The sequence below is a fragment of the Equus caballus genome, chromosome 29 (assembly GCF_041296265.1).
Source record: "Equus caballus isolate H_3958 breed thoroughbred chromosome 29, TB-T2T, whole genome shotgun sequence".
Classification (NCBI taxonomy): Eukaryota; Metazoa; Chordata; class Mammalia; order Perissodactyla; family Equidae; genus Equus; species Equus caballus.
In genome coordinates this window covers 43,443,048-43,469,863 of record NC_091712.1, presented here as the reverse complement: position 1 = coordinate 43,469,863, position 26,816 = coordinate 43,443,048, and the positions used below count along the sequence as shown (strand labels likewise).

Genomic DNA, 26,816 nt, shown 5'->3' with positions numbered 1-26,816 from the left:
AGCTGCAAAATGGGGAAGGGAATTTAGATGAGAGTCCGACCAGGGGTCTTTAGAGGGTGTGGAGCCCTTTCTGTGACACGGAGGCACAGACGCGGCTCTCTTCTTCTCCCCTAAAGGGAAGGCTGGGCCTTTTAAAACTGTGCTGTAAGGTTTGAATCCCTTCTGAGGTGCCGTCACCTTAAAACCCCCTTTACAGAAGCTGTTTCTAATTATTGTTTTCAGCTGCTGAGGACACATCGGCAAAGGATTATTTTCAAACTAAAACTCAAATTTAAGAGATGTGTTAAGCTAACTGTGGGAATAGTTTCTCTGTTGGATTTCATGTTAATAAGCCTATCTGGAGATCTTGGGAGACGAAGGGTAGAATCGATGACACTGAGGGCCTCTTACGATTCCGTAATAATTATTGCTAATCTCAGATCGATGCCTCCTCTCGGCTGCTGTTGCTTCGCTAGACTCTAACCTAAGTCTGTACTAAGACACTGGAACATTTTGCCATAAAATCAGTAATAATTTCACATTATCTCTGAAGGGATTCTCAGTTCCAGGGATTTCTCCCCTGCTTGCTTTGGTCCGTCTCCTTGTGTGTGCTCCCTTGGGTGGGTGGGGATTGGCTGGTGCGCTGAGAATGTGGGGGAATACTAGGTTGAGTACCTAATTTCAGCACATGGATTATTTACAGGAATGGCTTTATTCATTTCCCAGATAGGCCCTGAGCAGCCACCTCATGGCAGGCCTGGATCTCATGCTCGGATCGAACAGTGAACAAAGCAATAGGGATCCCTCTCATCACATATCTTGCGTTCTAGTTAGAGGACGCAGGCTCTACGCGTGCGTGCGTGTGCGTGTGCAATAGTCCTGTGGCAAACAAAAATGCAAAGCCAGTGAGAGGAGAGTGCTGGGGCTTGGGTGGGGCATAGCATAGCCTGAGGGTCTTTGAGGAAAGACCTACAACAAGTGAGAGATAAGCACGAAGACGAACAGATGGATCACACGTAAGAGAAGGCAGCACATTCTGTACACTAGACTCCGGACTAAGGACCTTGCATTAGCCATCTAACCCTCAAATCAGCTGAACGAGGTTGGTGTCATCATGTCCACTTCAAAGATGAGAAATCTAAAGTCCAAAGAGTGGATGGTATTTCTGAGGAAATTAAGGTCACGCAACATTAAGTAGGAGGGTTGGGGTTTAAACTCAATAGTGTCTGATGCCAAAGCACACCATTGTTCTCCAGCTCTCTGCTCTTGTTGGCTGATGACACTTTCTCACAGGCCGCACCTCCAGCCTCAAATACGGACGTGCGAAGGCTGGAATGGTCGGTTGCCCCAGAGACACATGGAAGCAGAGTCCTTCCGTATTTTCAATGAAACGAAGGAAGAAGGGCACTGATCCCATTATGCCCGGAAGACACTCCTCATCTGTATTGTATTTACCTTTGTTGCCATCACAGGGCCTTTCACACAGTGGGCAGTCAACGAAGGCTTGTTGAATCAAAGGGAATCTGCCAAATTGAGTGGTTTAAAATTTACCGGGGCCGGCTCTGTGGCTGAGTTGTTAAATTCGCGCACTCCGCTGTGGCGGCCCAGGGTTCGGATCCTGGGCGCGGACATGGCACCGCTCGTCAGGTCACTTTGAGGCGGCGTCCCACATCCCACAACTAGAAGGACATGCAACTAAGATATACAACTGTGTACATGGGGGGTTTGGGGAGATAAAGCAGAAAAAAAAAAAAGTAAAATTTACCGATGGTTTACCTGAAAATTTCCCAGTTGTAAGAAACCTGTTTTATTCTTGAGCTTCGAGAAACCCATAGATTAATGACTCATACAACTAAGAATGCTCCACAACTGTGCTCAACAATCGGGCTTGCTGTTATGGGATTTTGCACAGAACCCAGATGAAAATCAAGGCCGTCTCCTGCCACGTCGCCCTGGAACGACGGTGCTAATCCGGCTGCATTTCTCCTCCACCTTAGTTCAGGATCCTGTTTCCTGGTGAGTCTGGGACTTTGGTGGGTCCTGGCTGCTCCAGGTGTGGTTTCTAAGTACGTGGACCGTCTTTCCCTCTGAAGGCTCTACCACGCCTGGTGATGGGGGTCTGTCACTTCCGGGTGTTTTCTGGATTCTAGGGCGGCCCTGGCAAGGGGAGCAGGTGATTTTACAACATCTCGGTCCAGGCGCGTGTTCAGGGGCCCACTGACTCTCTGGAGGGACTCTGACAGGAGCGGTGGGTGGATTTGCCCCTGAGGAAGAGCTGTGGAATGGTTTTATCACCTTAACACTGAGAAGTCACAGCCAATCCAGTTCCCCTCTCTGTGTTGGTTGTTGAGAAGCTTTTGATTTGTAATGAAAATCTTTCACTTCTGGAGCATATTTTTCTGTTCCACTGTCTCTCTCTACCCTCAATTACCTGCTCTCTTTTTACCCCATTATGTCTATTTGAGTTAGCAATTCAAATTTTTTTTGAATGAGATGGTGTGTAAACAAACTAGCAGAAATACATAATTGTATAAAAATATATCTGATATTGCTGGGACAGAGTGCTCCTGAATATTCAGAAGGATGGACTTCATGTTTGGGGATAGAAACTGGGAATTAGTCTAAGGTATATTTGTACAGCTCTCCCTCTCAGTGTAACAACCAGTAATTCTCAAATGGTTTTCAATTATTTGAATAATCAATGAAACTGGAATTTTAATGTCTCTCAATGACCATGTGATACCGAATATGTTTTTTTAATGCTCATTAGCTGAAACATATTTTCCATCTAATGTTCATCTTCTGTAGAATAGCATTTCAGTTGCACCAGCAGGGTTAATAGAACCTTCTGCAATGATGGAACTGTTCTGTGTCTGGGCTGTTCAGTGTGGTAGCCACCAGCCACATGCGGCTATTGAGCACTAGGATGTGGCTGGTGAGACCAAGAAACTGAATTAAAAATTTTATCATCTCATTTTGGTTAAATTTGAGTAGTCACATGTGGCTAATAGCTACTGCAGTAACGAAGGTCATAGGAGGAATCTATAAGACTGCCACCCAAGAAGCTTAAAATTCCAGAGCGCTCACATACCTGATGGGTTTCAGGTTGTGAGAATAAGAAATTCTTTATGAAGAGCTGTTTATACCTTGCCAAGTACATGGAAAACTATGAAATTTGCTCACGTTACAGGAAATGGTGAAACCTGCTGTGCTCATGGCAAGGACAGTAGAGTCTTGGGTTTGGAGACTTGTTCTCAAGAAACTTGGGGAACTCTCACATCTCAAGGCAGAAGATGACTGTCATGGTCACGGCAGAAGAAGAAAACAGAAAACGAGGAGAAGGAGTGAATCAAACGGGAAGGTCATAATGTGAGCAGGTGCTGACTGCTGACTTGAATTCACAGAATTGAGTCTTTGTTTTACTGCTGAAAAACAAATCTACTGGCCATGTTCAAATTAAATTTTGGCTGGAGGCTTTCCGGAAAAATGGTAGCCACAGTGAAAGCACAACATCCTGAAAAAGAAGGAAATGGGAGAGGAACATGGTGCGACAGCCAGGAGCATCCTGCGTTGTGGCCTCTCTAAGCGAAGGAAGCCCGATGCACCCACGGCCTTTGCGGAGCAGGGAGGCAGCATGAGAACCATTTGGTCCTTTCGGCTGTGGCACTTCCTTTGACGGGTGTCCTGGGCCCCAACCCACCGAGCCAACGGCCAGGGGAGCTCGAGCTCCAGTGAACAGTGTGTGTGGCTTCAGGGAGGGGCTGCCACCCTACCAGTTTTGTCCAGTTCGCACCTGTTCCCGCTTTCTGGCTGGTGTGGGGAAAGCTCCTGTCACGGAACAGTAAGAACATCCTTCCAGGGTCACCATATGGCCAAGACACAAGTTAGTACCAACCCTGCTGCCTGGAGAGCTTGAGGAAGCGGACAACTTTCTAAGTTCCAGTGTTCTGATGCTTTCCGAGCCAGGCCAGCAGCCTCCTTTCGCTGCACGAGCTCGCTGTCCTCTCCACGGGGCAGGGAGAGACCCTCCTAACTGAGGGATGCGCCCAAGGGCCTGCCCACCCCCCGCAGCCAGTGTCACTCAGAACTCAAGGAAAAGTGACTTGAGATCCAAAAGCCCTCTCTCCACGCCCAGGGAAAACCAGGGGCTGCCAGGCGCTAACTGGCCTGTTGGCGCTTGTAGAAGTGACGCAGTTCTTTCTTAGATTTTTTGTGAGCAGATTTCTCAAATTCTTCAATTCTCCCATAGGAGGTTTGAGGAAAGCGTACATTATTTGCACTTGCATTTCATCTTCATTTTTGCTCTCTACCCAGCATTGTGTCCACCATCCCATGACTTTTTCCGTGCCCATGCCCTGTGTCCTCATTGTGGATAGAGAATCTGAGCCAGCCTCAGATTTGGCAGCAAAACCAAAATCAAACTCCAGCCAGCCATCCTTTTCACGGTGGACATGACGATGCCGACCACAGCCTCTCCCTTTCCCACCCTGCTCTGCACCCACGTGTCTTTGTCTGAGGCTTTCTCTGGTGCTGGGGTCCCCCTTCACCTTGTAGCTCCCCAGGCGCACTGGGGGTGGCCTTGACTAAGAACTGGAGGCAGTTGGCGTGTGAACATGGCTCCCCAGGGGCATGGCTCTGAGGCACACGTGGTCTACACCCAACCCTGCAGTTGCCCCAGAAGGATTAACTCCAGTTGCCTACCAGGGTATGTGGCTTGAGGATGTGCCCTGTGTTGGCGGAACTTCCTTCTTTGTCTCACTTCCCCTCCTAAGCCACCACCACCCCAATCCTTGCCTGAGAACCTGCTCCCATCTCAGGAAGAGGAAGGCAGCCCGCAGAGTCCTTGCACTGACCGCTGTATTTAATAACCCGACTCAACAGAGCCAACCCTTCCTTCTGTGCCTTCTCTTCTCCCTTTCCGTGAGGTGGAGCCCTGTGCTCACGCGTCCAGCCAGCTCACGGCTCAAGCGCACATCCTTGACACGTGCACCTTGCACTGAACATCTGCTGATTTACCTACGTTGGCTGCTCTACACTCCAAAAATGAAGGTTGGTGTCATTTCCTGTGATAATGCCATCCCATCTCACACCATAATAGGGACTAGAAAAGAAACACTCATTCTAATGGCGTTACCCACCAGCGTCCTCTAGTGCAGCTCTGCCCAATGCCCCTTCACACACTCCCAGCTGTGAGGCAGTGGAAATAAGGAAAAATGAGTCAACGTACAGGGATAATTTGTGGAATGACAACAAAAGGGTTGTTGATGGGATTGCTCAAAGCGTTTGGATTTTAAAGGTCTCGGCAATGCTGGTGAATGGAAGATTTGCCAGGTAGTTGATTTTAAACCCATTTGTTTGCGTGTCAGCCTTACACGTGCTGGGTGTGAGGGGTCATTATTCATCTCAAGGAGCAGGAAAGATCAGGCACCTCGCCCCGGCCGGTCAGAGCTTTTTGGTTTTTCATCTGAGCGCCTGCTACGAGGAGTGGTGTTTGATCCCGAAATTCGGCAACCAGGCTGCCTGCCCACTGGAGGGAGGGTTTCCATTAGGAAGTTTCAGATGCAAAGTTTGAGACGGCTGCACCACCGAGAGAGAGATAATGTCACTCAGACGCAGCCCCTGGAAGTGACTCTTGATTCTGCCGTCCTTTGTTGGAAAATGGCAGTATTTGCATAAATGGTGAATTGGACAGGAAATGATTCTAATTCATTTTTCTCCTTCAGATCATTTAGGCAAATTAATATCAAAAAGCAAATTTCACTTGTTCCTCTTTATAGTCTCACTAAAAGCAAAGTGAGGTAGAGAAATCCTGGAATGCTGTAGTTTTCTCTGGGGAAAAGCAATTGCAGAAGCTAGTGTGATGAGTAAACGGCTGTGCTGAGTACTGAGCACGATTCCAGCTGAAGCTTTGGTAAATCTGCTCTCGATATGACGAGAACAGGATAGGGATGCACTTGCTGTTTTCACACGGTGGGATATAAGTTTTTATGTTTATTTCCTTACCTTATTTCCCTGATCTGTTTACTCACTGAATTTCTCACACCATAGGCTGCCCGGGTCTCTAAGGATGCCTGCACACAGCCTTCCACGTCTCCTTTCCCAGGATGCCCATCGTCACAAAGAAGAGTGGAAGGGCCTCACTGGGAGTCATGAGATGGTCCCAGCACTGTGACTAGCTGGCCAGGAAGTTAATTTCGCTGGATCTCTAGTTCCTCTTCTGAGTGACCAGAATACACGCTCCAGAAGGACACGGTTTTTCCACAACCGCAGCTCCAGCGTGGAGGACAGAGCCTGCTGCATAGAAGACGCCCGACAGACACTTGCTCAGTGAATGAAGGAGGGCGTCGTTCACATCCCTTTCAGTCCTAAGTCAGCAAGAAAGAGCGTTCTTCCCGGGAAGGTAAACTCAACGCACGGACACAGCAATCGGTGAAACATAGTGGCCGTATTTAGTTGGTGTGAAATGGACCAACCCACTAAAAAAAGCATTCTAGTAATGAGAGTTATGGGTACAGGATTCTTCCAATCAAATCAGAAGTTATCATGTTGACCAAGTAACTTTGGAATCTCAGTCCCTCTTAAACTCAAGCAGTGGTTCAGAAAGATGAACGCACACAGCAGGTCATTTATCCACTGCTTAATTTTACATCATTCTTAGTCTAGAACAAACAAAAACTCTAGATGGTCCACTCAATTCCAAGACAAGCGATGACTTCTAAGTTACTTAATGATTGTTCTAAATTTTATGTTTAAATTTGTATCCTTTGATATGTTCTATGCTGTGGAATCCCCATAGCATCTCTGAAAATGTTTCTTTACTGTTTCAGCCTGTATCCTATTAAAACTGAGCTCTGTACATCAGATCTTTTGGAGAAAAACACGTGTTCCTGAATCTCCCCTAAGATGTGCTGAATAGAATCTACAGGTGTAAGACCTGCGCATCTATGTGTCGGAAAAGCCCCATGGGGCAGCCTCCTAAAGCCGAGCCAGGAGAGACTCACCATTTCTCCAGTGTCCCGCTATGACCCAGACTGACGTGAAAGGGCGTATATGGACACCCCCACCAGCCCATTTCTGTTCCTTTGGTCTCAGTTGACTTCACTGTTGCTCTGATATGTTCATTATGTTATTAGACCCTGACAAAGTCATGTCATTCAGGAACTCGACTTTCTATAGCATGTTAGCCAAACCACAGGCCCCACTATGTTTCCATCTTATGCATATTTGTAACCCTTTTCTCCCTTTGCTCTCTTGAAAAAGTAATTATAGAATATTCAAATAATTGCCATGCAGGCAACATTCTACAAACGGGAAAGGTCTTTGCCGAGGCTTCAATGCCCCAGACAGATTATGTTATTAGCATCAGTGCCCATGCTATCTTCGGCCCTGGAGTTTCACTTTGGTATTTATCCTAAGAAAGTAACTGGTGAGTCCACACTGGCATATGTGCGAGAGTTTTCATGCCAGTGTTTCTCATGAGGTAAAAATAGAAGCAGTATCAATATCCAACAAAAACTAAATTAGGTTGTATCCATACAAAGGAGCATATGCAGCCTTTCACTTTGAGACCATATTAGGAATTTTTATAAACTATACTGTTAGGTTAAAAATTCACTTACTGAATGGCATGCAGTGTATGATCCTATTTTTGTAGTAAATTTGTATATAAGCGTATGCATAAAAAACAGATCCATTAGGACGTAAGTCAAAATTGTAAAAACACTTATATCTGGTCAGTGGGATTGCAAGGGATGCTTTATTTTCATCTTCAATATCTGTCTAAAATATCTAGATTTTTACTATGGGCATACGTTATATTTTTTAAAACAAACATAAATAGAAACCTAAGTTTAGAAGAAAGAACAATGGGTCCTACTCTCCTTTCCAACACACGATAATGAGTAAATCATCCGGGCTGAGAAATGGATGGAGAGAACCTTCACGAGACACCAGGCTTCTGTCTATCTGCTTCTGGACGTCCCGATCCAGAGTGTGAGAACCACCCTGTTGTTTGGTTGAGTAGCGAGACCGGAAGACCTGAGTTAGGATCACTCTACCTTCAATTTTCCTTGGTATAGGTCATTTCCTACAGGAAGAAACTTAAGGGAGGGAGTTACCTTACATATTTCCTGGGCGATGGGCTCTCAGGGATTCCTCAGAGAAGGACGCCATTTTCTACATAGTGGTGATATCAAACAGTACTCAAGTACTTACTAAATATGTGACACCGAGATGCCAACCTTTTGGAAGATTCTTTGACCTTAAGACCAGGTTTTAGACCAAAATATTTAATTTGGCAGAACACATTTCAGAAATGACAGCTGAGTTCATCTGGGTCTAGCTCCACCGTCTTCTCTCGTTTTGAGTCGGTTAGTTCAAAACCAGCCACAGTGGACACTGGGATGCACCTAGGGGTACTTAGTGTTACTATTCAACTGTGTTCAACACCTAAGGACTGGGGATCCTGTAGGATGACTTAACCATGGCTGCGTAAACAGCAGGTAAGTCACAGAAGTTGTGTGTGTCACAGACGTTGTTCAGAGAAATCGTGTGTCTAGAGCTCCTGCAAGTTCTCTTTATTATGTGTCCATGTTATCCTTTCTCCACCACCGACAAACTGCGTTTACATGTCCGAGCGGCATCGGAATGTGGTGGGTGAGGACCAGGTTTTGAAATCCGACAGACCTGGGTACAAATCCTGACTTAGCTACAATCGCCTGTCCAATCTTGGATATTTTTAAAGTCTCTGTCAATCTCAGTTTTTTTGTGTGTATAATCCTTACTTAAAAATGTCTATCCCATATGATTGTTGAGAAAATCAACAGACTTTCAGACAGCCACACAGTGGCCTGGAGCAACTACCGATGGTAATGATCCTTGTTGTTACGAGTGTTGAGCTTGCTGTTATTGTCCTGTTGTTAGAGTTGGACACTGAACGTGTTGGTACTTCTCATCTCTCAGAGTTTCACTGTTGACGTGGCTGCTAGCAACATGCTCATCTTTAGGCAGCCAGGCTGACATCAGTCTGTGTCCTCACAAATGGCAGTGATCTGAGAGAGAGTCACAGGTCCCCTCCTTCAGGACAAGGACTTCGCACGGACAGGGAAACTAGATGTGGGGTATCTGACACCTGGGAGCACACTTGGCAGTAAAACATGGGTTTCAGTAATGCCCAAGGCCTTTGTGTGACCAGCATCCATAAACACAGCGGTGGAGGAGAGAACACCCCGCTCACTGGGATCAGGATAATTCAGCTCCCAGGAGTTTTCAAGCTCAAAGCCGCTTCTCTTGCTGTGACCAGTATAACTTTCCTGCTTTGGTATTCTTGTTCGTCCTTCCTCTTCCTGTCACTTGGTGTGTGTTTCCTTGTATTATGGGGTCTTATACACTAGTGAAGACCCTTCAACTGTGTCCCTCTTTTCAGCAAGCATATTTTCTTCTTCCTTCAAACTTTTTTATTAGTTGTTAACTAGCGTCTGTTCACCCTGGTTTCCTGTAGCCCCCATTGAGTTTTTCAGTTCTACTTTTCAGGACGTCCACATGTTGTGTTTGATGGGGAGCATGTGCCCCGGGACCCCAGTGAGGTTCCTTTTGATGGTGCTAAACCTCATCACCGCCGCTAAACACATGCCTCATTTGTGCCACTTTTCCCCACAGTGTTAACGACTTCTCTCTCTTACTAGAGTGAGGATTACAGTGTTATTGGTTATAAAGCCTTTAAGCTCCCTTTTCAGGTCTGTTTCAAGTGTTGATCTCCCTACACTGCCCAGCCACTGCTAGCACCAGCGGAGATGGATGATGGGGTGGGGGCGCAGGAGGAGTGGGGAAGATCGCTGCTTGGCGGCAGCGTCTCCTCCCCTCGGCTGGCCCCATTCGACCTCCCTTATTAGCAAGACCCCCAATTAACATTTCTTTTATCGAATCAATAAGGCTAATGGAGGACTCTTAAGTCAGCCCTGGTGAGTACAGGTTTAGGTTTGTGTTTTCTTCACAGGAAGCAGCACGGCTGGTATATATGAACCTTTGCTCAATTAGGGAAGAAATTAGTTAACAATGATAACAAATGATTATCCACTTAGATATCTAATTTAGAAGTTGGAGATAATATTTTATCATAAGAATTTTTAATGAGAACCATAATTTTCAAGTGTGTAAGCAGAAAGATGATGCTGTCTTATCATCCTATGTTGCAGATCCATAAGTTAAATGCCAGGGGAGTTCCGTGACTTGCCTGGGTCAACGAGACAAAGGATCTCTGAACGTTCTCAGCTGTGTCAACTCCTCACGTTAGGCTCGTTTCAAGGACTTGTTTTAGGATCTGAAACAGCACATCGATCCTATTGGTCTCTACTAATATAAGGCCTTGCATGTTCCCCATAATCTAGTTCTGACATATCAGAGAAGTTTTAGACCCTCTATTCTTCATTGACAGAGCAACTTTACTCCAGTCTTGAATCTCCCAAATTACCAGTGCCTCTTTCCTTCTTGAAAACAACCAGTGATGTTAGTTATTATAGGAGTAAGGTCCAAATTCTTTACTCTGGGGTTTAATTTTCTCTAAAACCAATTTAGACCCTCCAAATCCTGGTCTCATCACCTCATCAGCCTAAGTCCTGAATATTTCCATGTCTTGTCTGTTGTCCTTTTAATCTCCTATTCTGTAAATACCTGTCCTGTGTGTTATAAACATTTGTTGGGTGGCTTCTGTGTTGTTCCAACTAGCCTTGTTTATTTGTGCGCTCATCATCCATTCATCCATCCATCCATTCATTTTCATTAAGCATTTCATTTATTTATTTAGCACTGACAATGTTCCAGACAACGGCTGAGGAATATGGAGATGGAGAGACAGATACATGATAGATAGATGATAAGTAGATGAAAGATACCTATAGATGATAGGCAACAATATTATATTACAATCATCAAACTAGCTAAGAAGCTAGATCTTAATTATTCCCAACACAAAAAAGAAATGATAATTATGTGATGTGATAGATGTACTGACTATTGCTACAATGGCAATCATGTTACAATATAGAAATGTATCAAATCAACATGTTGTACACTTTAAATTTACACAATGTAATATGTCTAATATATTTCAATAATAAAAAAGGAAAGTGTATAAGAACTCTTGTAATCAAAATGATTCTAAGAACGTGAAAAAAGATGATTGAGAGATGGAGAGATGGATGATAGATAAGAGATAGACGGATGGACAGACAGATGAATGGTAGATAGGGGACTCATGGTCACTATCTTTAAAGTACACAAAATTTTGCAGGAGAGTGTAAAACGTAATGAATTCTTGAAGACAAGGAATGCGTTTGGTGCAACAAAGCAAAATCCAGATCTGGGCTTTCCAATGACTAGCCATCAAGTCTGGCAGACGTTTTCATGTTTATGAATCACTAAACACAAATTTCACTAAGGTTAACAGCCATTCATTCCTAAAATTAAGTAGCAAAAATATAAAATGAAATACAAATTATTAGGGTTCCTTAATCATCTCTTTTTCCTCCGCAAACATCCATCATTTTCTTGGTCTCTCGGGCAATTTTTCAAATCCATGGGCATCACAATTTTGAGTTTTTTGCCAAATTCCTCAGACTAGACTAGATTATGGGTCAGTAAGAACGCACTGTTCCTGAGCCCAAAGCCTGGAAGCTTTGGATCTAATGAAAAATTTAATATCTCTCACTTCCCCTCTTTATTGCCTTTTGTTTGGTTTTCATGGGAATCTATTTTTGTGGGCCTTTGATGTAGACAGACGTTTCCATTGTCTTAGCCTTGGATTAAGAAAACAGTGCAGCTGGGTGGCCACCTAGGGGGAGGTGGCAGGGAGGGGTCAGAACGCGGGGAGTGTGTGTGTGCGCACGCACAAGCACTTGCATGCGTGTGTCCACGTGTGATGTTCTCGTGTGCTGTGGGGCTCCAGGAACCACCAGCTATGAGAGTGAGAGACAATGTGAAAGTCTGTAATTCTATGCTTAAAATAACATTTCCAGTCTCAGAACTTGCAATCTGGCTGAAATGAAACACACAAAAAACGGCCAGAACAGTCAAATCTAGGTTTGAGCCTCAAGATTTAAAGGTAATTTACATCGACAAATATGTGATGAATTGATCTCTTTTTGTGCCTTCCATTTCACAGCTAACTGCTGTTTTAAGTAAGCACCTGCTTTAATAGTAAAATAATCATAACTTCACAATAAGGACTAGATTTTACAAATCCTGACTTTGACATGAGGAAACACTTTATGTGCTAATGGCTGAGAAAAAGGCAGTCACCTGACAATTTCTTTCTCTTGGGTATTTTTAGGGGAAGAGGAATTTCAGGTTCTACTTGTAACACGTACATGGTACATGTCAAGTTACAAACAGATTCATTCCTACCTAATCTACTACCCTAAAAATTTGAAATAATCATAAATAAAGCTGCAGTATAAAATCATCAAATACTGCCTTTTATTCACAAATCTTATAATTCCATCTTGGGGAGAAGACCTGAAATCTGAAAACACTTATTTCACTTACCATGATTCTTTTTACTCTAAAACCTCTGTGTTTTTCTTTGACTATTCCAAAACATTCTTATCTCTGTTTTGCACAGTTTACCTAAATGGCATAATTCCACGGATCGTCTTTCAACTCGAAATATTTCCATGGCCTGACATAATTGACCCACATTCTGCCATTTGCACTTTTCCCTGCTGTGGTTTCTGGTGAACTTGGAGGAGCGTGTCAGTGAGCTTTGGAGACAGAAGGAGGCCGGGGTAACTCATGGATCCCTGCCATTGCACAGCACTGCCCTTGAGACGGCAGGCCTGTGGTGGGGTGGTGGGGAGGCGGGGTGCTGAGGCAGAGAGACCCAGCACGTGTTCTAGGTAGATCTGGCCTCGTGGGGAGACACCAGGTTGCAAGGGAGCTGAACAGAGTCTTACGCCCGGAGAGGGTGCCTCTGAGCTTTGGGAAGGACACAGATGATGAGTTACAGGTATGGCCTGTGGAGCACGAGGTCGATCTCTATCCCTCTGCCTCAATCATAGGCTGGGGATGAGCTGGTCACTAGTTCTCCTGGTTAGTCCCCAGCCAGGATTAAGTGGGTGTCCTGTGATTTCCTCCAGTTCGACAACGTCTCCCTAAGTCCCATGTTTGGCCACATGGAGCGGAGGTGCCACGAACAACCAGAGATGGCAGCTGTGCTCTTGGCCCCCCCTGAACTCATGTCCTCAACATCGTGAGTCCTGGAATAGAATCCTCCAGAGCATTCTCATCTGCTTTCATGAATAATTATGTGAGATATAAAAAACAGCTCCTTTGCAAAGAGTTATCACTTCCAAACCACACTCTACTTAGGTTTTTTGGAACTTTCACCGTTTGGGGATAATGTTAACCTGATGACCACAGGAGAGGGGGTCACCGGCCAACTATTCAACCCAGGAAGCTAGTCAGATGGGCTTAGTTTTTGCTGATTACGTTGTTTACGTGATTGATTTAAAATAGAAGTGATGAAGTTTTCAAATATCCCCAAACTGTTGATTAAGTGGCTGCCTTAAGCAAACTCCATAAATCATCAACATACACTGCTAGGCACCACCCTGCCTCACCCGTGGAAGGGACCTCAAAACCATTGGTCCATGCTGTGGGGGCAGACGTGCTCCCACAAGGAGAGGTAGACGATGCAGTTAATACACTAACAGAATCATGTCATAAGTTAGGATGCTGACAGTACAAGAAGTAGCATCTTAATGAACAGTCTGGGGATATTTGAAAACTTCATCATTGATTTTCTTTTAACTCAATCAAGCAAACAAAAATCATCAACAAAAACTAAACCCAGATCAATACCTCTCACACACTGGCCAGAAGGACGCTGCTTCTGTTGTGAAGATTTCTGGTGATAAAGCCCGTCAGTGCACACACAGGATGATTACAGAGTTAACCATATAATGTGGTGTGATGCTGTTTGGTTTGGCAAAATGGGAGCAAGATATTATGTTGGAATAATTTTCCTTCTGTTTGATCACACATTTTAAAAGAGCAGGAAAGTCTCTCAGCTTGAGATATTTGTGGTTGTGCTGGCGAGAACATCAGATGGATGACAGAGCGGAGAGAGCGAGTCTGCAGCAGCAAGAGGAGAAGTGGATGACTGATGGGTCTTTGCTGTCCCTAACATTCAAAAATCTATCATTCTGGATGCGCAAATTAAAATTATTCACTAAGCAAGAATGCCATTGAACTGTACCTTATAAAATTCCAGGAGTAGTGGAGAGGTGCCAGGCTGATATATCTACACAGTAAGGAACATATAATCATGCCACCATCAATAACAGCCCCCCATTTTATGGACTCTGCTCTCTGCGAGGCAGCCATGAATAACCAAAGTGCACACGCAGCCTCTCGCCAAATCCACAGCACTGGATCGTACACTCCATGCACCGCCGTCTGACTCTGTCTGAAGCAATGAGAAGATCCATTGCAAGGATCTGAGTCTCGCTTTATTAAAGTCCTTGGGACATGCAGCAATTCCTCACCCCCAGCGAGTTCAGACGCCCAGTGCTTGAACCACTGGCCAGCCCAGATTTTTCCACTGAGATCAAATAACATACCTCCACTTGGTTCCTCTCAAACCACGGTGAAATCTATTTTTTATAATACCTGGCCACGTTTCATAGTTTTCTTCATATAACCCATCCAAACTATAATGCATGCAAGTCTGTGAGCAATTATTTTACTGAGTCCTTTGTACATGTGAAGCACTCAGTTAAGACTTACGTATGTGCTAAATTATTAGCAGGTAATTATTGATTGCCTATGATGATTCTATGAGGCACAAATTTCTATTTCCACAATATAGGGTAGTAAACTATGGCACAGAACTAGCAAATTATTTGTCTAAGGCCTTAAGGAATACCACAGAGCCTGGACTTCCCCCACTTGACCTCCTCCTGGTTTTCCACTTACGAACACTAGCGAGCTACCCCATCGCTGCTGACCTGAAAGTCTCCTGCCCTTTGGGTGAGTCAAGTCCTTCCTTGGGTGCACGATGCTCTTCATAGTCAAAATGATTAAATATTGTCATGTTAGGTCAAAAGCCCAACAAGAGGTTGTAAAATGAGGCAATAACAGACTAAGAGGGAAATGGTTTTCCTTAACGCTTGAAAAATGCATGGAATCGGGGTTTAGAAAGCGAGTTTTCCCAATAGTGTGCCGCCCCACATGGACTCTTCCATTGAGGCACCATGTGTGAGCTGCAGATGGACTGGTCCTGCCCCTGGGGGCTATGTCTCCTCACTTTCCACAGCCCTGAGTAGCCACCACATACTCCTCTCTGTGCCACCTGAGCAGGCTTTCCTCATGAGGTTGGCTCAGCCGCTTTCTCCACAGCACATTCCTATTAGATTCTCCCCATTAAACACACTGTACCAACACTGTGTCCAATCCTCCTCGCCATGGTTTACCCTTGGATGGAGGTAAGAGACTAAGGAAGTTGAGGATCTGGGGAATCTGAGTGCCCTCTGGTCACCAGCACGTGCCGCAAACCTGCCCACATCTGTGTGTCTCCGTGGTAGGACCTGCCCCTCCTGCACCCTGGGCTGTGAATCCCCAGCCCTTCCACCTTCTCAAATGCACTGTTGCCTCTCTTTCGCTTCTTCTATAGTCTTCCCCTCAACTATGAGCTTAGTGCTAGATTTTAAGTGTTTCAAGTCTCTCCCATTGAAAAACACGCAACTCTTATTTGACTCCTCATCTTCCTCTAACTCCAGTTTCAATGGGAGAGGGGAAGACTTTCCTCCTGGAGGACTTCTGACAAGGTCTGGAGACACGTGTGGTTGTCACACCTTGGAGGGGAGGGCCACTGGAATCTAGGGTAGAGGTCAGGGATGCTGCTAAACATCCTACAAAACACACAATGGCCCCCGATAGCAAAGAATTATGCGGCCCTAAATGTCAACGGCAATTAGGTCGAGAAACCACACTCCAACTATTCACCTAGGTCTCCTGTAGCCACCTGCCCCACTGCTCACACCTTTTCTCATCTCCTACTCACCTGTTAGCCCCTTGTAATGGGCCTTCTGGCCCCATCACCCTACTGAAACATCACTCACAAAGGCTGTTGGTGACCTCCTTCTTGACACCGGGTCATATGGACATCGGTCAAATCTCATCTTGCTTGACCTCTACAACCAAGGCATTCCACATCCACCGTCTTTCCCTCCTTGAAACACTCTCTTCCTTGGTTTTCTTCATCTAGTCTCTAAAGTCAATAATCCAGTCATAATCTCTTACACATCTTTTTCCCTCCAGGCTACTCAGGTCCTAATGAATCCATTTCATCTCTGTCTCTGGCATTGGTCTCTCCTTCTTCATCCCTACCATCACCAACTTGGCACTGGCATCACCTTCTATAGTCTCCTAGCTGGTCTGCCATGGTGGATGAACTCCCCTCTAATCCGCTCTTTACACCGCAGCCAGAATGGGCTTTTCTATTCTGTTCGTGACAACCTTCCACTCAAAGCCCTCCGGTGCGTACCATCTTTTGTCCCTTCATCTGTGAGTTCTTCTGTTCCTGTGCTCACTTCTGACGCTGGGCTTTTGCTTGGTGACACGTTCCTCTTCACCTAGGGGACTTCTGCTCATCCATTAGGTCCCAGGTCAGTTGTCACTTTCTCAAAGACGCCTATTCTGACCACCTCAACCTGCCTGTTTAGGTCAAACCCTTGAATTAGAGGCTTTCAAAGTGGTCATGACATCATAACAAGTGACTAACTCTGTCTCACCTGGTAGTCACCAGGCTGTCTTGCTCACTGGGCTGTGGGCAGGCTCCCTACACATCTCCAGGGCCCAATGCTGTGCTCTGCGCACGGCAGGGCATTATTAATAACCACAGAATGAGTGAATAAATGAGCAGGCCTTGTTTTTTTGAGAGAGCACGGATCATGTCACAAATCTGACCTCACAGGACAAAAACTAATGAGGAGACTGCCGTATGCCACACGCTCTTCCTCCGGGGGACCCTTCCGTGAAAGGAACCAATCTTCCAAAAGACACACAAGCGCTTCCTGGGCGTCTGGCTGTTTACAGTTCCCACATTAGAACTCCTCTCTGGCTCCAAAATGGACTACGGATCTCTAATATTCCACACGGACTGCAACTCAATAACTTCACCAGCTGATTATTGTTAATGTCGAGTAGTAATAGCACCTTTCAAATCCAAGTTTTCTTCCTAAAGGAATATACAGTCTGTATTGAATGTCTGATTTCCGATCACTTCAAATTCCTTCCAACACTCTACGTATTTTTTGCATGTTGCTTTCACAAAACATCACAAAGTGTCTTAGGCTGCAAACTTACATCAAATACTTTACGCCTGCAATTTGAGTTCGAGCAAAACATCCCTGGGCACTGTCCCCAAAGACTTAATTATTGATGCGCGCATCATCTCCTTCCTGCAGGCCTTCTCTTGTCTCACCAGTGAGTCTCGCCCCAAAGACAAACCATCCTTTCAGTGTGTTCTGGATGCTCTGATTTCTCCCTCCGAGTTACTCTGCCCATCTCCGATTCCCGGTGGTGTTCTTTGTAAGAAACCAACAAAACTGGTATCAAGACTAGCTCTTCACCCTATTGTCCGAAAACACGAGGATCCGGTATCCGCACGCTATTTCCTGTTTTGCTCCCTATGTCCCATCAAGAAGGAAGTGGCCCCAGTCTCCACACTGTGACGTGTCCTGCTCTGTGTCTCTCCTTGTGGAACCCCAACGCCCCGCCCTGTGCAGTGTCCCCTTCACGATAGTCTTGGCGGTGAATGAACCGAGGAAGCCCCCTGTGTTGCTGCTCTCTGATTCCTAAAGCGTATTGGTCTGGGTTCTCTAGAGAAACAACACGTATATAGTTACTATAAAGCATCAGCTCACATGATGACGGAGGCTGAGAAGTCCAAGATTGAAAGTTGGTATCTGGAAACATCAGGAGAGCTGATGGTTTAGTTCCACTCTGAGTTTGAGTGTGAGGGCAGGAGAAGACGGATGCTCCAGCTCAAAGACAGTCAGGCAGAGAGATATACATCTCTCTCACTCAGCCTTTTATTCTACTCAGGCCCTCAACTGATTGGATGAGGACCACCCACATTGGGGAGGGCCACCTGCTTTACTCAGTCTACCAATTCAAATGTCAGTCTCATCCAGAAACACCCTCACAGACACTTCCAGAAATAATGTTTAATCAAATATCTGGGCACCCAGTGGCCCAGTGAAGCTGACACATAAAATGAAAAGTAACCATCACACCAATACCAAGTCTGGGGCCATCTTGCGTGTTATGCACAACCCTTTGGAGGGGAGGAGTCCTGGGAGGGAGGCAGGGGTGGGCACTCTCACATTTTACAGCTGGAGTAATGGGTGCTGAGATGAAGTGAATGAACACACACACTGTCCTGGGGCAGGGGCCCAGCTAGAGCATGTTTGCCTGGAGAGCTGGCTGCACAGCGGCAGACTGAAGGTGCACAGCGGCATCCACAACGCATGCAGGGTGCACGCTTTTGTTTGGTTTGTTTTTTAATGTAACATTTGCACTTCAACAGAATTATGAGTGTGTTGGGTGAAAAATATCAGAACTTCCTTGGCCTTTCTTAAGCGTATCTTAGGGCACAGGGTTAGGGTCACGTTGAGTTAATATGGGGCATCATAGGCTTTTCTGCATGGTGGGCCTCTGGAAGTCTTCATACGGTCCTCCCTCCTGACTCCCCACCCTCTGCCCCCAGAGAGGTGCTTTAGAAAGAACCTCAGTCAGATTCCCATATTTCTTCTTCCCCACCCTATTCCTTCAAACTCGTTCCCTTTTAGTTTGGCTGGAGTGTACTTAATTGGAACCAGCTGTCTATGACCCAGTTTCGCGTGCTCTGGAGTCAAGGGCTAGTGTCAGAGCTGTTTGGATAACAGCATTTTACTAGGTCAGAACGTTTACTGAAGTGACCACAGCACCTTCATGGACTCGGCAGGTTGACAAGCTCACCCTATAACTACAGATCGTCCCTGCGGGAGGAACAGCTCACGAATGAGGGGTGCGTCTTCAGGGCGGCCCTGGGATCTACTGGTGGCCCTCCCTTTATGCTGAGAGCCGCTCCATGTGGGAACAGTTACACCCGTGTGGGAAAATCTACCCCGTGGAATCAACTAGTGAACCGTGTGATCCACTGCAGAACTGGGAGACAGCGGCCCAGCGTCTGAAACCTCCCTGCGGATTCTGCCCCTGCTGTCCTCTGCTCTGTCCTCTTCACATCAACCCTCACTCCTCCATTTTAATTCTATTGCCTCTTGTCTCCCTCCTTTGTGCAAAGCAAAGATCATTAGCAAGTGAGCTATGGACGACTTTTACACCTAAAGAAGGTGGTTCAGAGAGAGAATTACTTGGGTGGGTATCAGGAGAGGTAAGGATGTAACAGGGGGCCACTCCCAGTTGGCTGTTGTTCGGGGAGGGGTCCGGCCTCAGCCTCCTGATGCACCACGCACCTCACCCAGAAGCAGGAGATTGGAGGGGTCCAGCCCTCTTCAGAGCCCTCAGGAGCCCTAAGACCTTCTCTATCCCTTTCCATGTCTTCTCAGGGGGACATTCGATTGTAAAATCAGGGATGTTGAGGCCTGGAAGTACGAGCCAAGACTGCCTCCATGGAGGTTTTAGGGTAAGTCCTCTGGTCCACGGCTTATTGGATGGACTCAGGCAAGTCTCTGGGTCCCCCGAGCCCGCCCTTCGTTGACTGTGAAATGGTGAGGTTGCACCACATAACTGGGCCTCAATCAGGGGTGCAGAGAAATCAGGCAGTGTGTGCGGAATGCCCCATGTCCCCCAGGATCCTGATTCTTCAGGCAGGGGCGCGGGAGCACTTGGCACATTGGTTGTTGGGGAAGTGACGCAGGAGAGCTTGGTAAGGATCTCAAGAGCAGCCCCACTCCTTCCGTCCTCGATGTCTTGGGTTCCTGGTGGAGAGCCTGGGATGGTGGACGTGACTCCGACAGAGCTACATGTGAATGCGAGGAGAGGCCTCCTTACTTGCTCTTCCACAGTCACAAATAGCTGAAGGCTACCAGTCTCCCCAAGTCTACGAGTGTGAGCCAGAGACAGACGTCAGATCTCTCACTGTGGGAACAGGGAACGTGTCTGTGCTGGCCCCAGCCCTCTGCAGCGGGACCTTGTGACTCGCTGTGGACTCAGAGGAAAGCAAATTACCTCTTGGAATTCTCTGCCTGTTGTACGAATTCCACTCCCTCCAAACAGCACAGTGCGGACTTAATCTGCTTGAGAAAATCCTGGGCGAAAGCTAGACGGGGCTTTTGAGCAGCCAGTCTTGATTGTGTCCGCCCCCTCCCTGTTTTCCTTTGTCATTGGCGGCACGGGCCCTTTGACAAGCCTCGTGCGTGCCAGTGAGCTTACTGGCTTTTACCTTCAACGGGTCACCACGTTCCAGGTGATTCCGGGTCTGGCCTTCAGACCATGAGCAACCGGTCTGAGAAGAGACGCGATTGGGCTCATCAATCACAGTGATTCTTCGTACAGCCAGAGAAGCCCTAGCTGTCCCTGAGAACTGAGAGCGAGGGGGCCGTCCTCAGTTCCCAAAGCCTGGGAGGACCCTGGGGCGGGGGGTACTGGGTCCCTGCCTCTGGCTGTGGTCTCTTCCTGCAGTGACGGTCGGGAGTGCGAACGCGCAGAAGCAGGTGGCTCAGTGGCTGGGGCGGCATTTCACGTTTCCATCCCCGGTTACTGCCATGGGACCCAAAGGTCACTGACACGTCCTGAGCTGCAATTTTTCCAAACATAAATATGAGCCACGGCTCCTGCAGGTTGGTGAGAAGGAGACCATGTTCGGAACGGTTTTCTGTGAAATCCGACATCCATATGCTGCCCGTTCTTCGATGGACTCCGTCCCTGATTATTTACGAATACTGACACAGCTAATTGTCTGGGAGATTTGGTTCCCATTTTAAAGCAGTGGAATCGGAGGGTCAGAGAGGCCACAGGACTCCAGGCCACATCTCTGAGCCCCAGAGGCTCCCGGGCTCTCCACCCAGGGCCCGAATTCCATAATGTGAAGCCCGTGTTGGATCAGGAACATTTTCTCTGAGGAACAAAGGGAAGTGTTAAATGTTGCCCATTATTTCCAAACAAAAGGTTAGGTCACATGATCTGTCAACGCGAGGAACAAGCAAAAAACAGAGCAGGAGCCGCTGGAGTTTTCCAAGATGTGGAGTTGCTGTGAAATTAAAGCAGCCGGCAAGATGCGACGGCTCAATTGTGCAAAACAGACAGACGGGCTGGACTCGCTCTGTTGTTCAGACTGACTCGGCCGAGAGGACACCACAGAAAGCGCTCCGGCTCTGGCGGGAAGAGAGAGCCTGGAGCAAAAATATAAACACCCAAATCTATGCGTGCAGCTCCCTTAGCACCGCCCTCCGCCTCTTGTGGACACTGGCCCCAAGCCCTGCCGGCCTGGCCTGGAGGCGGCCTTGCTTTCTCGGCCTCAAGCAGCAGGAGCAACAATCAAAGGTGTTGCCCAGACCAGAGCGAGGGCGACGGCCTGTCTGGGGCTCACCTTGCTCTGAAGGAGTCAGTTTGGGGTGTTGAGGTTGTTTGGGGGCCTGGTGGGAAGTGTGAGGTGGACGGTGGTCTGTACATCCCAGCCAGGGTGGGGCTGGGAGGGGCACTTTCTAGGGATGCCGCGGGCTCATCACAGGCCCGTCCCCTGGGTGGGGCCCTCCCCCTGTAGGGATAGCTGTGAGGGAGTGTGAAGGGGAGCTGGGAGGGAGGGGAGGAGAGGGGCGTGTCCACAGGTCAGGGGAGGTGCAGCCAGGCTTGACGTCCCTTCAGACCTGCTCTCACCCTCTTCCCTCCAAGGACGGCCTTGCCCTGTCATGGAAACCAGTCTAGATTCCAGAGCTGCTCCTGAGCCCTTCCGAGGCTGGGCTGCGTCGTCCCTGGCCACCTCGAAGCTGAGCCTTGCTCCTGTGCGATGGCCCCATGGTCGTCCAGCCTCTGTCCGGCTCCTGCCTGGCTCCCAGCCACCCAGCTCTGTGATTGTTGGTACTTTGTGCAGATTTCCATGGGAACACGGGTCACGGATCCTTCCAGAGGACCTACCAGACCTAAGGTCACTCCTAGGGTGAGGAAACTGAAGACGGGCTGTGTTCAGAGGCAGCTACTGCCTCGGGCTGCGTGGCCCCGGGGTTCAGCCTGCCTCTGCCCCAGCGCCTGTGACGTGTGAGTCGCGAACGAGCACACCCTGAGAAGGAGGACTCCATCTTGGTTCCACTAAGAGAAAGCACAGGTGCACAGAGGGAGGGGGCGAGCGGGCGGGCGGCAGAGTGGGGCCCGCAGCTTCGCGGGAGGCTGGGAGCTGGAAACACGCCCTCTGAGCTCCAGCTCCTGATGGCCGGTGGGGACAGAGGCTCCCGTGCCAGCTTGGTGGGTGGGCCAGAGACGGTGACTGTCCTTGGCAAGTGCTGGCTTTAGTGCGTTATTTGGCTAAAACCCTTTAATGCCAGGCGAGGACATGGGGCAGCGGCTGACTCCCTTCCTCGTGGTGTATTTAGTAACAGTTCTTGGTGGCCTTGTGAGGGCAGAGTTGGCAGGGTTAATGGATGGGATCATGAATCTGGGTCAGGGGGCCCTGTGCCTGCTGAGCCTGGGGGCAAGGACCTCCAGCCTCTGTTTTACAAGCTCCCGATGGCCAAGTGAGCAACATGGGCCACTTCCCTGACAGGGCAATGAGGGATCAGGTCTAAAAGAGAGCTCTGACTCCACGCCAGCCCGTGGGAGCTCATCAGCGCCCTTGGGCAGTGCTGTCCCCACATAAGCCCTTCGGCCACTGGCCTGGGAGGGAGAGCCGCAGCCCTGGAGATAACGCCATGAGGCCATCATGGGCATCTTTTAAACCCAAAGCCGCAGTGAGGGCTGAAAGCCACAACACTCCTATGGGAAGAAATGACTGGCTGGTTAACGGCTCGAGGCCCGATCTCCAGCTGGTCCAGGATGACTGTATCTCGCTGGGTGGGAGAAGCTCCAGGCCACAACCTGCAGTAGAGGTGCTCACATGGGTGGAGAACAGGAGGATTTCAATGAAGGTAAGTCCTGACGATTGGACACAACTCACCGCCTCTAGTTTGCCCCTGGGAGACCCACACAGACCCCCAGGCATTGGGCAGCGCCCATCGCAAGATCTCACTAAGTGGGCACAGACATAGCACCCTCTTAGTACGCGTGATGTGCAGGGCTGGGGTGCACATTCCATCGTCATTGGAGCAGACTCATGACACCCTCCAGCATTGCCCTGGATAGTGATGAGTAAAGGTCACCTGTCCAACATCGAGAGCAGCCGTGACCCGGCATCACCCCCAAGCCTAAACTATGAATGCCCCCAGGAGCCCACTGCCACAGGAGCACTCACGGGACGATGCCTCAGGGAACGGCTAGGGCCTGCAGGCCGTTTTCACTCCTGACTCAGATGTCTTCCTGTTAGTGAGGCGTGGTTGTTGCCTTTGCCACAGAATACACTACCCTAGAAAAACACTAGACCGAGTAATAGTGTCCCAGGACTGTATTCCCAAAACTGTGTTCCAGAGAACACTGACAGTGAGCGGCTCACAAAGCAATTCGGGAAAGATCTGATGCATGGTCCACCTCCTCCTGCACATAACGTCCGCGTGGTACATGTCCAGACACGTTCTGAGGTGACAGGAAAACTCTTTCTCCTCCCCTCCTGTCTTATTTGGCCATCCTGGCCCTTTTTCATGTGAGGCTGGTTAACATCCTAGCACACAGGCGTTTGGGAAGTAGCTTTTTAAATTTGGTCATTTATGAGTGATTGTTTTTATATCTTTCTCATTATCAAAATCATAATTACAGGAATATAAGTATTCTATGAATATCCAGAGTGAAAAGCTTCAGTTTTGATGGCATCCAGGGGGAGGTAGGGAGAAGAGAGAGAATGACGGAGAGACAGAGACAGAGAGACAGATAGGAAGAGGCAGAGACAGAGGCAGAGAGAGGGAGACGGAGTTAGTTCCTAAAGGAACAAATGCTAGGTGTAAAAGTGTAGAGAACAGCTTTCTTTCGCTGGAATTTAAAGGCTGGAGAAGGCTTGGAGGGCCTTTGGCGCTTCCGCACTGACGTCCCCACGGCCCCCTCCTGTCTGAGTGGCATTAAGACCCACGAGGGGGGATCGTGATTGCCACGAACATGAAGCACGCACTTGAAGCCTGGTGTGGGGAGGGGTGTGGAGTGAGGGGCCCAGCTGACAGCTTGGCATCCACACCCTGACCCACTCAGGGTCACACTCACGGACACGTGTGATGGTTAAGTGTGTCTGTCTCTGTATCTACGTCTATGGTATCTATGCCTACATCTACAACTGCATCATCTACGTCTATATCTACACCATCTGTATCTATATCTATATCTACATCATCTACATCTACATCATCTACATCACCTACATCTACTGTATCTATGCCCACATCTACAACTGTATCATCTACGTCTATATCTACATCATCTGTATCTATATCTACATCATCTATATCTACACCACCTATTACATCATCTATATCTACATCATCTACATCATCTATATCTACATCATCTACATCTACATCATCTACATCTACATCATCTATATCTACATCATCTACATCTACATCACCTATATCTACCTCATCTATATCTACATCTATATCTATATCTGCATCTCTCTGCATATCATCATCTAGCTATGTCTGATATATCTGATATAGATAAATATAAAATGTACACATATGTATATAACCTATCAGTCCTGTTTCTCTGGACAGCCCTGCCTAATACACCGTTTGAAGATCTGTCTCCCTTAAATACTGAAATTCTCTTCTCTTTCGTGTTGCATCAAATGTCCCCTCCTGTGCCACCCCTGGCCCCTTCCATGTCATCATCCAGTGCTGGCTATTGGTCTTAGTTTGGAGGAACCGAGGTGCAGAGACGTGACTAAGAAGGCAGGGTCCCGGGAAGCCACAGGTCTCTTCCAGTGGAAGATCGAGAGAGATCACTTCCCTGCTGTGTCTGCTTTGACAGAGGGTTGGAGAGGTCTATGACGCCCGTGTTGTAAAGGCCCAGAGCTGGGAGCCCACCAGCCTGCCAAGAGTCAACAGGCTCCCTGAGGGAGAGGACGCCTCAGCTGAGCCTACAAATGGGGCATCAGGAGAGGGAACAGGGTCTCTAGGCCCTGAAACACAGCAAGGTCCCCAGGGATGCTGTGCACAAGGCTCGTGGATGGCACAGTGTTGGTGAGAATCAAATGAGTGGCATCCCGACAGACACAGGGGTCAGGAGGGAGAAAGTGGGTGACGAGTCTGAAGAGAGAACGTGGGTCAGGTTGTAGGTGACATGGGGTTCACGGAGAGGATGTTAAGCGGGAAGGTGGTGTGGTCAGACGAACATTTGGCTAGATTTCTCTGGGTGAAATGTAGGGGCGGCACAATGGATTTGAGGGGGAATAAAACCGCCAAGGATCATTTAAAAGGATATTTGGAGCTACCACCCCTTATTAACATAGACCCGAGGGTTCTAGAAGTTAAGTATGGAGTGCTTAAGATTCGACACTTAGTAAGAGACGGGATCAGAACCCAGCTCTGTCCTCCCACTCAGGAGGCCATGATGCTGTTAATTAATCTGTTATTTTGTCATATTTGCCAGAAAACTGGGCAGACTAGTGCTAAGTTCGAGGAAGTGGCCAGCCCTAGAGATGCCATCAGACCAGCCCAGGGTGGGCGTGGGTCACCATGCACATCGGAGCAAATGTCTAAAAGCCAGGGCGCTTGACAAATAACATGCTCACTCCAAGCCTCTGCCTGCTTTGTCTACCCATAGCAGGTTAGAGACATGCACAGGGAGAGCGGCGCAGAGGGAGGGCGCGGTGCACGGCGATGCTCTGCCTGCTGTCACCTGGTGGAGAGAGGGGTCGGGCTCTTGGTTACAACGGGACGACCTCGGGACGACAAGCTTCTGAGCTTGGGAAAGCAGCCTGTGCAGGGCCAGCATGAAGCGAGCAGCAGCAATTCTGAAGGTTAGGCTGCCCACGGCATGCAGGGAGGACCCACGGGCACATGGCCACAGTCACGGGCCTATCCATTGCTGTGGAGAAGCCGGCCCCGAGGTTTCGGAGTGGACCCCCAACAAATGTGGAGTTAGGAACCGCCAGCCTGGAGTTGGTAGTTCAAGAGAAAGCATCTGGGAAGCAGCAGGGAGCCGCTGATGCTGAAAACACCGTGAGGAGCAGGGGGGCCCAGACGGAGACCCAGAGGGGTACAGAGGGCTGCAGTGGTGTTGGGGCAGCCCAGCCCTCTCAACTCAGTTTTGCCAGCAGGGTCAGCTCAGGAAAGGGGCTGGCTGGTGACCCTGCCATGTTCAAGTGTAGATCAGGTCAGGTGGGAGCCAGTTTCAGGCGTTCGAAGAGTTAGCGGGACTCGAGGACTTGTGCATGGCTCTTTAAGAAACTCACCGGGGAGGGAGAAGGCAGAGTGCGGATGCCCCAGGCCTCCCAAGGTCAGGGGACGGTTTGAGGAGGGGTGTTTCCACCTGGGGAGAACGGATGTCAGGAAGATCTGAGTAAGTATCAGAGTGAAATCCTAGAGAAGCGGGAGATGTGGAGTGGGCACGGGGGAGGACACAAGTGGTCCTGGGTTCCGGGAGGAGGAGAGGCACCTCCTGACATGTGGTGGGACACAGAAAGACACTCGATGCTCACCAGGCCTGAGGCCACCGCAGGACAGCCTCCTCCTGACCACCAACAGCTCATCGAGCCACGGCTCCCT

The 26,816-nt window shown here is 48.2% G+C and overlaps 1 protein-coding gene across 1 annotated transcript in view; it reads right to left on the bottom strand.

Annotated features, from left to right (window-relative positions):
- The window catches only part of ADARB2 (adenosine deaminase RNA specific B2 (inactive)), a 455,480-nt gene that overhangs the window by 250,804 nt on the left and 177,860 nt on the right, over nucleotides 1-26,816 (bottom strand). The window lies entirely within an intron of this gene.